Below are 10,000 nucleotides of genomic sequence, written 5' to 3'. Positions count from 1 at the left end.
TATGGTAGGCCTCGCGCCGGCCCGTACATACGAATATCATCTGATGCGGCTTGACCGCGCGAGGACTGACGTCATATTTTTCTGGTGTTTGATCAAACATTTTGGTGTTTTATGGTTTTTTGTTTTATTTGACCAAATAACAAGAATCTTGTTATCGGAGTTTAAAGGGTTAACCCATTCAACTCCGATGACAAGATGTCTTGTCATTTGGTCAAATAAAACAAAAAATCATAAAACACCAAAATGTTTGATCAAACACCAGAAAAATATGACGTCAGTCCTCGCTTCGCTCGCAGCGAAGCGAGGACTGACGTCATATTTTTCTGGTGTTTGATCAAACATTTTGGTGTTTTATGATGTTTTGTTTTATTTGACCAAATGACAAGACATCTTGTCATCGGAGTTGAATGGGTTAAGGGCCGTACTTTCCGCCAACCCTGGCGGTTATTCTGGGTTACTGGCTTATCTATCCAATTTCTTGGTAACATTCATAGATAAACTCAATAAAGCCAGAAATAGTCTACCCTTGAGGGGTAAAAAGAGTTTGATAAGGCTGGCAAAAGGTCTTGAAATGAGAGTCTCACATCTTATGATTTATCACAACTTCCTTTCCCTAAACATCTTATTTGCACTTTCCTGTGTTCTCACCTTAAAGGGTAGCCATCATACCGAGGAATAAATTTGCATTTCTTCTTTCGTAATGTTATTCGCTTTTACGAGAACCACATTCATAACAAATATCTTATCTCAAAGGTAGCTTTTGAGGGACTTTTTGACAAAAATATTTGTCGTCTGATAATATTCATTCTAAAACACAGTATACACCGCCATAGCTTGGTATTAATTTTGATGACGCCACAATGCATAATGACCCAAGCCATCTCAATTAACCCATTCAACTCCGATGACAAGATGTCTTGTCATTTGGTCAAATAAAACAAAAAATCATAAAACACAAAAATGTTTGATCAAACACCAGAAAAATAGGACGTCAGTCCTCGCTTCGCTGCGAGCGAAGCGAGGACTGACGTCATATTTTTCTGGTGTTTGATCAAACATTTTTGTGTTTTATAATTTTTTGTTTTATTTGACCAAATGACAAGACATCTTGTCATCGGAGTTTAATGGGTTAACAATGTCGCCCGGTAGCGAGATAGATGATTCCTTCAGCGATATTGAGAGTTTTTTCGTCGTCTTTTAAAAGTACTTTTTTCACAAGGACAGGGTTGGCAGGAGTGGGCGAGGAGTATTACTTTTCGTTAAAAATACAATAAACTGTATCATCAACAATTCGATTAAGGAAGAGGATAATACGGACTCTATTTGGGTGGAGGTTACAGGCAAGAATAAGAAACTTATTACTGGCACCCTATATAGACCTCCTAACCTCAGCATTGATCAGACTGTTCCCCTGATTTATGAAATTCACAGGGCCTTCCAGTACAAAAATGTTGTGATCATGGGAGATTTTAGTAGGAGATCAGGAACCAATTTTGTTCTTAGATGTGGTGCAGGATAATTTCCTAAAACAAATAATTACCGATCCTACGAGGACTTATTTCTAACTAATAAAGAGCACCTTCCGAGTAACGTAAAAGTAGGAGATAGTCTGGGAAGAATTAAAAAGTATGAATAACGTTCAAGTACCGGACTTCAGGAGAGCCAATTTTGACAAGATGAGAGACTATTTGAGACATTTGATCACTTACGGGACCGACCCAGGGGGCTGTGACGGGGTCAGATATATGGTCAGTCCGGACGTCATTAGCGCGGTCAGTGTCAGGTCACGAAGGGTACGCGTACCTTGGGTCAGGTCACTTGTGGGCGTAGGGTCAACAACCAGGTCAGCGATTTGGACGAAATGTATAGTAACCTAACGGATTTAATTCTAAATGCACAAAATAAATTTATTCCCCTCAAATCAATAAGGAAGAATAGTAATACTCCCAAATGGATGACGGACAGGCTGAAACATTTAATATGTCTGTAGACACTGGTTTTGTGTCTATTACTTGGGGGCAGGCAAACGTTGTTCCTGTTTTTAAAAAGGGAGATAAATCGTCTCTATGCAACTACAGGCTACAGACCAATCAGTTTAACATCAGTTATAGGTAAAATGCTGGAATCAATTATAGTTAATAGATTAGAGAACACATCGAAAAACAATTTGATTCGTGACACACAGCATGGTTTCTCCAAGGTTAAGTCATGTGTGATTAATCTACTATCCTTCTACACTAAAGTATATAAGGCGTCAGATTACAATGATAGTTACGATGTTATTACCTTGACTTTAGCAAAGCGTTCGAGAAGGTGCCCCACCAGAGACTACTGAGTAAAATCAAAGCCCATGGCATAGGAGGAAAAGTGTTATAATGGATTAGATCTTGGATCAGTGACAGAAGACAGCGGGTCACCATAAATGGTGTAAAATCCAGGTGTGGGAGTGGGGTCCTGGCACAGGGCTCGATTTAGGGTCCCTTGTTGTTCATTATGTACATAAACGACTTGGACAATGGGATTAATAATGATGTTAGTAAGTTTGCAGACGACACTAAAATAGGACGCCAAATTAGGTCAGGAGACGACGCCGAGATTCTACAGGATCTTAACAAATTGTTCACATGGTCGGTGAAATAGCAAATGAACTTCAATATCTCAAAGTGCAGCGTGTTAAACGTAGTGCTATACAACACCGAAAATAGATATAGCTTAGATAACACGTTTTTAGAGAAAGTGAGTGCGAGAGAGACTTGGGAGTTCTAGTGACTCCTGACCTTAAATCAGGAAACAGTGCATTAGCGCCAAGAATAAAAACAAACAGAGCATTAGGTTTCATTGCTAGGACAGTTACGAATTGAAGTGCAGAGGTAATTATCAAACTTTATCTAGCGTTAGACCCATCCTTAACTATGCGGTACAGTTTAGGTCCGCGTCCTATAGAATGGACATAAATTCACTAGAATCAGTACAGAGGAGAATAACCGAAATGATAAATGGTCTCAGAAATTTCTCTTAAGAAGAGGCTTAGGCACCTAAACTTACACTCCCAAGAAAAACGCAGAGTGCGGAGTGATCTAATAGAGGCATTTAAGTGGCTCAAAGGCTTTAACAAGGGTGACACCAACAAGGTCATCATGTTAAGACAACAGGGCAGGACTCACAATAATGGATTTGAATTGGACAAATTTAGATTTAAGAAGAAAATAGGCAAGAATTGGTTTACTAATAGGGTGGTCAACGAATGGAACAGACTTAGTAACCATGTAGTGAGCGCTGAAACTATCAGTTGTTTTAAGAAACGGTTAGACAAATCTATGGATGGGGATGACAGGTGATAATGGACATGGAACTGCCTAGTGTAGGCCTCACGGTCTCTTGTAGTCTCCTTCATTCTTATGTTCTTATGTTAAGTGTATAATCCACTGCCCTCCCTCACCCAACCCTCCGAACCCTATTCCTTTCCCTTCCGACCCACTTCCCATCTGACGACGCAAGTGGCAGATGTGGAGTTAAAACTCGCTCCAAACCTCCCTTCGTTCTTCCTTCTCCTCAGCAACCTACGCCCCTCCACCTCCCCCTTCCTCCTCCTCCTCCTCCTCCTCCTCCTCACCCATGGCTCCCTCCCACGTGATAGAAAGGGCGACCACTTCGCCCTCAGGTTACGCAAAGCGAGTCCTGATAATACTTGGCATCTCAAAGGCGGTCTTAACATCAACGTGACACCTTGTGCACTCGTGTGTGTGTGTGTGTGTGTGTGTGTGTGTGTGTGTGTGTGTGTGTGTGTGTGTGTGTGTGTGTGTGTGTGTGTGTGTGTGTGTGTGTGTGTGTGTGTGTGTGTGTGTGTGTGTGTGTGTGTGTGCGCGTGCGTGTGATTCACCATGGTCTTCGATCACGTGTTGGACTCGTGATCGACACCTATTTTCCCTCCCGGAAGAGAGCTCAGAGTTCATAAATGACCGATCTATGGGTAATGCTATGACCTTACACGCACACGCATCCCCAATTCACCGCCCACGAGAGTTGGAGTAACGACTCGCAGAGCAGCGACACTGAAATCATTTCGGCCTTGGGCGGGATCCGAACCCGGATCGCCGTAGTGGCGGCCGGGAACTCTAACCACTGCCCTACGAGTATGTGTGTGGGGTATGGGGGAGGTGGTGCTCGCACGTTCAAATGGTTTCTTACGTTGTCACAGACATTATGTCTAGTTGTATTTAGGTGTACGTGGGATCATCTAGGTATAGTTGGTTCCTATGCATTTACAAGCGAAAACATGATGAGTGACGTCATGAGAATCTATAACGTGTAATTTTGTCTCGCAGCATTTGACTCGAGTGGTGTGGCGGGGAATGGAGGACATTTTATCCACGAGGTGATTCTTTAAGATGAGAGCGGCAACGAATGAGTTTTCAATAGGTGTGGCATTGGTGTCGGGAGACTTTATGGTTTGACTCGGTCATAGTCCTTATAAGGGAAAAAATCTTATGTATGTATGTATGTATGTATGTATGTATGTATATATGTATGTATGTATGTATGTATGTATGTATGTATGTATGTATGTATGTATGTATGTATGTATGTATGTATGTATGTATGTATGTATGTATGTATGTATGTATGTACCACTCATTCCTTCTATTTTAATCTGTTTTTATCCGTATCGCCGGCTTTCGAATACTTTATCTTTTACCCGTAATTATTTTGTCCTACTTTCTGCCGATGGAAATTAAAATGACCTTGTTTGCGCCTCACCTTTTATCTTTATTCTTTTTTTTTTCTTTTTTTCCTCACGTTCTAATACCACGAAGACGAATAAAGGTCCTTCTCACCAGCACTGACCTTTGCCTCCTGTTCACATGGGACTCTTGTCCACTTCACCATTCGTCTTAAGCGGGCCCTACACGATCAATATTACTGCGCAATATTCCTTATTGTACAATATTATTGACGGTATACCGATGGTATTGAAGAATGACAGTATATTGAAGATACCAAATATACAGCCCAAACATGTGTGCCTCTTCAATACCATCCCTACATGATCAATATTATTGCGCAATATTCCTTATTGTACAATATTATTGACGGTGTACCGATGGTATTGAAGAATGACAGTATATTGAAGATACCAAATATACAGGCCAAACATGTGTGACTCTTCAATACCATCCCTACACCGTCAATAACATTGTGCAATACGGAATATTGCGCAATAATACTGATCGTGTAGGGCCCGCTTTATAGGGGGTTTACACGGTCTAACAGACACGTGTTTAAAGTGACGTGTGAACGTGTGAACGGGGTATTTGGGGTTTAACCAACGTGTTCGACAACCAAACACCCCGTTCACACGTTCACACATCCCTTCAAACACGTGTCTGTCGAACCGCGTTCGACGAACTGTTAGATCGTGTCAAGCCCCTCTTAGATTCCTTCTTCTTCTTCATCCTCATTTTAGGGATTATTTTCTCACTCCCTCTCCCCTCACTCTATCATCTTGTTTAACCTTGATCACTCTCCCTTCCGTAGATAAGATATTTCATTCATTTCTGTGGCATCCCCTCGTTAATGAATAGCTAGGGCCGTCATTGTAAACCTTTCGTCGCCAAAAGCTTCCTATGATCAGAAAGTAAAAATATTTCTAAATTCATTGACTATACATAAGAAAATTACTGGTAAATATTATTCTATAGATAAACCAATAAGGCAGATTAACTTAACTAGATACCCAGGTAAAGGTTTACTTTCTGATAGTAGAGAACTTTTGCCAGGGCTGATGAAGGTTTCAAAGAACAGCCTTGAACTCTTCGTTATGTTTACAAAGTTTCCTTGGGTGAGCTCAAAACGAATGCAATGAAAAAGGAATCTTAGGTGATTCTCGAAGCTGGAGGTGCAGCCTCGAGTGGCTGACACTTGGTCTCCTCACCGAACCAAGGCTCTCCAACAACTTTGACACTAAATCAGTTCCACACGGACAACTGCCCAACGCTTCTTATCAGAAAGCTCTATGAGAGCACCTGGGGATCGTTGCCACCCGATGTGAGGCTGTGGGTTTTGAGTCACTTAAACAAAAGACAATAGTTGTTGCTGTTGCTTTTGGTTTTGTTCTTGTTCTTGTTCTTGTTCTTGTTCTTAACAGGAGGCAAACACAACTAACTGTCTATGGCAGCCATGTGATGGCACCCCCTTAAAGAGGCCCCACCCCCATGACGTCACGTGTGCCATCACTGTCAGTGGGAATACCAGCCTCTTCGGGCGAAGAATACGTGTTACCGGGCACGTCGAGTACATGAGCGAGTGTCGGACGGCCAATTCGTGAAAATGTGTGCCAATGATAGTTATCAATCATACGCCACGGTGCCACTATCTCAATTTGTTGATGGCTTATTCGTACAAGAAGGTAAGTTGGCCACTGTGTGTGAGCGTATACATACGTACGAATATAGTTCTATGCGTGTACTTACTGTCGGTATGTGTAGTATATTGAGGGCATGGGGGACGAACCGGAGACAGGATCTTTCGTCACCGTTGTGGTTATCTAACCTAGAGGGCAAGAAACGTTCTTACCAAGGTACCGCCCAAAGGTTGTGTGATGTAAGGGTCCTCGACTTGTTGGTCCCTATTGGAGGAAGAAGCCAAACTAAGGCAGAACCTTCAAGATCGTGGCTGTTGGGAACCAACTTGGTGTGAGTGGAGCGTGTGGGTCGGTATGCCGTGGCCTTGCTTGCAGGAAACGTGTCCTTACATTTGACACATGGGGGTTATTTATAAAGAAAGGCGGGTGGGGAGTGGAACATGCCAGCCAAGGTATGAGCCCTTTAGAGGAGAGCCAGATTGCAGTCTGTGTGATGGCATTTTTGAGTGCGTATTTACGTGTGTGTATCAGTTCGCTCGCGCGTGTGTGTGATGGTTTGTGTGTGTCTGTGTGTGTGTGTGTGTGTGTGTGTGTGTGTGTGTGTGTGTGTGTGTGTGTGTGTGTGTGTGTGTGTGTGTGTGTGTGTGCGTATGCGTGTGTGTATATTCACCTACGTATTTCTCTAATTATAGTACACAGGAAAAGAGCATAACTCGTGGGATTCCGCCTCCTATTCTCTAATTTTCTAACATACATGTGTTTATGTGCGTGTTTTTGTAAACTTGTGTGTTTTGTTCCATATATTTATGGGTGTTATTTATTCATACATTACGATATAAACACATTTGCAGTTAGAAGTTCTTCCTTTTGTGATCTTACCACGATTATTTATTCATTTATTCATTTATCTATTTATTGCATATTTTTTCTAGAGATTTTGTTAATTTTGTCTGTTTATGTATTCTTATATATCTGTTTATTCATCTATTTATGAATTTATAAATTTATTTAATCACTTATTTCTTTTATTTTTTGAATAGTTATTCATGCACAGATTTATTTATCTATTTATTTATCTATTTGTTTATTTATTTATATTTGATCTCTGTTATCTTATATGTTATGCAGAATTTGGCTTCAAACTCGCCTCATGTACTACAATTTGCACCGTCCTCCACTTAGCCCGGTTGTGCAACCTCGACAATACTCAACCATTTTGTGAGAAGAGCTTTCTTTGTATCTTTATTTAGTTTCTACATATTTTTTCAACCAACTATCTAGTCACTGTACTCACTCATGTGGTCCATATTGGTACATCTTAAATTTTTTATTCATCTTTAACCCAGTTAGTGTGTTGAATGTCGAGTTGGTTTCAATCGTTTTATATATATATATATATATATATATATATATATATATATATATATATATATATATATATATATATATATATATATATATATATAGTAGCTGGAAAAATGTGCACCTAGAACTAAAAAGAGCATCACAAGTCCTAATCAACAACGGTTTTAGCAATAGAGACATTGAAAAAGTGACCAAGAAAATAATGGAAAATTGGTACGAGGAAATTAAATCAGCAAATGCATCAGACAATCCAGCGCAGAACGTTATAAATATATATTACAAATCCTTCTTCTCCACTGCATACAAGGAGGATGAGAGAGTGATGCAACAAATCATAAAGAGAAACATCAAGCCCACTGAATCAAGCTCCAAAATTAATTTCATTATTTACTATCAAAACAAAAAAAACTCGAACCTACTCCTAAGGAACAACACCAGGCAGATCGTCGATGAACTTCAAAAATCTCATGTCGTATATAGGTACACCTGCAAATATGGGAACTGTGCAACCCATCCTACTACCTATATCGGCATGACCACCATGAGGCTCTCGCGTCGTCTGTCATACCACCTAAACTCAGGAGCACCTAAAAATCATCATAGCGAAGTCCATCAAGCAAAATTAAGAAGAGAAGACCTAACCCAGAATACGGAGATTATAGATCACAACAAAGACCCACGACGTTTACCTATTCATTCTTTTGTATATCAAGGATCTATCCCCGGGAATGAATACCCAACTCGAGGACTTAAAAATCCTACCAAGTGTGAGAAGATCATTCCCCAGTGAAAATGAGACAAAAAACACAGATGCACGCCACCCTCCAACCTACAGAACGACACGAAGCTCCGGCGACGCCAACCAGACAAAATCCCACATCGACGACCAGACAAAATCCCACACCGACGACTCGACAAAATCCCACAGCCTGTCCCATATATACCCACACACACCAGCCCAGCCCTTAGATTCGTACCTGCCACTGAGGAAGCACCAAGAGGTGTGAAAACGTGTTTTGGCTTATTTATAGATTATGTATGTTATTCCACAACATGACATACGGAGATTTATTAAGGTTACTGCCTACAGAAGGCAAGATCACTCTAAGAAAGAGAGAAAAATACAAGAAGCTCTGTCATAATAAGCTTGCCATTCATTTTAATGATATATATATATATATATATATATATGTGTGTGTGTGTGTGTGTGTGTGTGTGTGTGTGTGTGTGTGTGTGTGTGTGTGTGTGTGTGTGTGTGTGTGTGTGTGTGTGTGTGTGTGTGTGAATGTGTGCGTGTGAACGTGTATTCGTGAATGTGTGTCCTCTATACTGTACGTTGTGAGCATACGAAAAATAAGGAGAGGAAAACGGGCTGTTGTACCCTCAGGAAATTCTTGTAAAACGGATCAAATCCCAGTGCATAACACAACCGAGCTGACTGTGTGGCTGTCTGGTTGGCGTGCCAGTTAACGAAATGCCAGACAACATATTCCTCCTATTCTTCTATATCCATACTTACTACGTGCCAATCTGTCATTCTGACTTCCTATTACGAGTATTTATCTGCGAGTATATGTGCATTGGTGTGACTGCCCAAAACTTATCATATGTTGTTTTTTTTTTTTTTGCCTTTGCTTCTCAGCAAATCTTCATCTTCTTCTTCTTCTTCTTCTTCTTGCTGTTGTTGTTGTTGTTGTTGTTCTTCTTATTATTATTATTATTCATCTTGTTGATGTTGTTTTTCTTATTATTATTATCATTCTTATTCTTATTTTTCTTCTTCTTCTTCTTCTTCTTCTTCTTCTTGCTGTTGTTGTTCTTCTTCTTCTTATTATTATTATCATTATTATTATTATTATTATTATTATTCATCTTGTTGATATTGTTTTCCTTCTTATTATTATCATACTTATTCTTATTTTTCTTCTTCTTCTCCTTCTTCTTTTAGCCATGGGATGGTGATGGTGTTGAACGAGTGTGCAACTAGCTATGATGATGCAATAGGTGTGTATGTACGTTGCGCGTTTGTGGAGGTAAGCCAAGCCACCAGTTGACGGGTTTCTTTCCCATCCTGACGTCACCACCACCTCCCGTCCCGGTAATTAATTCTCATTCTTTTTCAAAACATAGTATATCTTAATAGCGCAATGGGCTAAGTCACTGATACTTTGTTACATCCGAGCTGAGTTCGAGTCCTCAGCTTGACCACGTATCAATTTCCATGTATATGCTTCCATCGAGATCCTCGTCAGTCTCGACTGCGATGGCATGGAA

The 10,000-nt window shown here is 40.4% G+C and overlaps 1 protein-coding gene across 8 annotated transcripts in view; it reads right to left on the bottom strand.

Moving 5' to 3' along the window:
• The window catches only part of Eaat2 (Excitatory amino acid transporter 2), a 189,016-nt gene that overhangs the window by 118,743 nt on the left and 60,273 nt on the right, over positions 1-10,000 (bottom strand). The window contains exon 1 of one of the 8 annotated variants that reach the window (XM_076189867.1): positions 6,574-6,596. The exons of 6 other annotated variants lie outside the window; for them this stretch is intronic. The gene's annotated coding sequence lies outside the window, so the exon portion shown is untranslated. Of the gene's footprint in view, positions 1-6,470; positions 6,493-6,573; positions 6,597-10,000 lie in introns of those variants that run through there. One more of the 8 variants, XM_076189866.1, reaches the window with a different exon arrangement.

This window comes from Oratosquilla oratoria, chromosome 9 (assembly GCF_046742065.1).
Source record: "Oratosquilla oratoria isolate Oo_2021 chromosome 9, ASM4674206v1, whole genome shotgun sequence".
Lineage (NCBI taxonomy): Eukaryota > Metazoa > Arthropoda > Malacostraca > Stomatopoda > Squillidae > Oratosquilla > Oratosquilla oratoria.
This window is presented reverse-complemented; position numbering and strand designations above follow the sequence as displayed.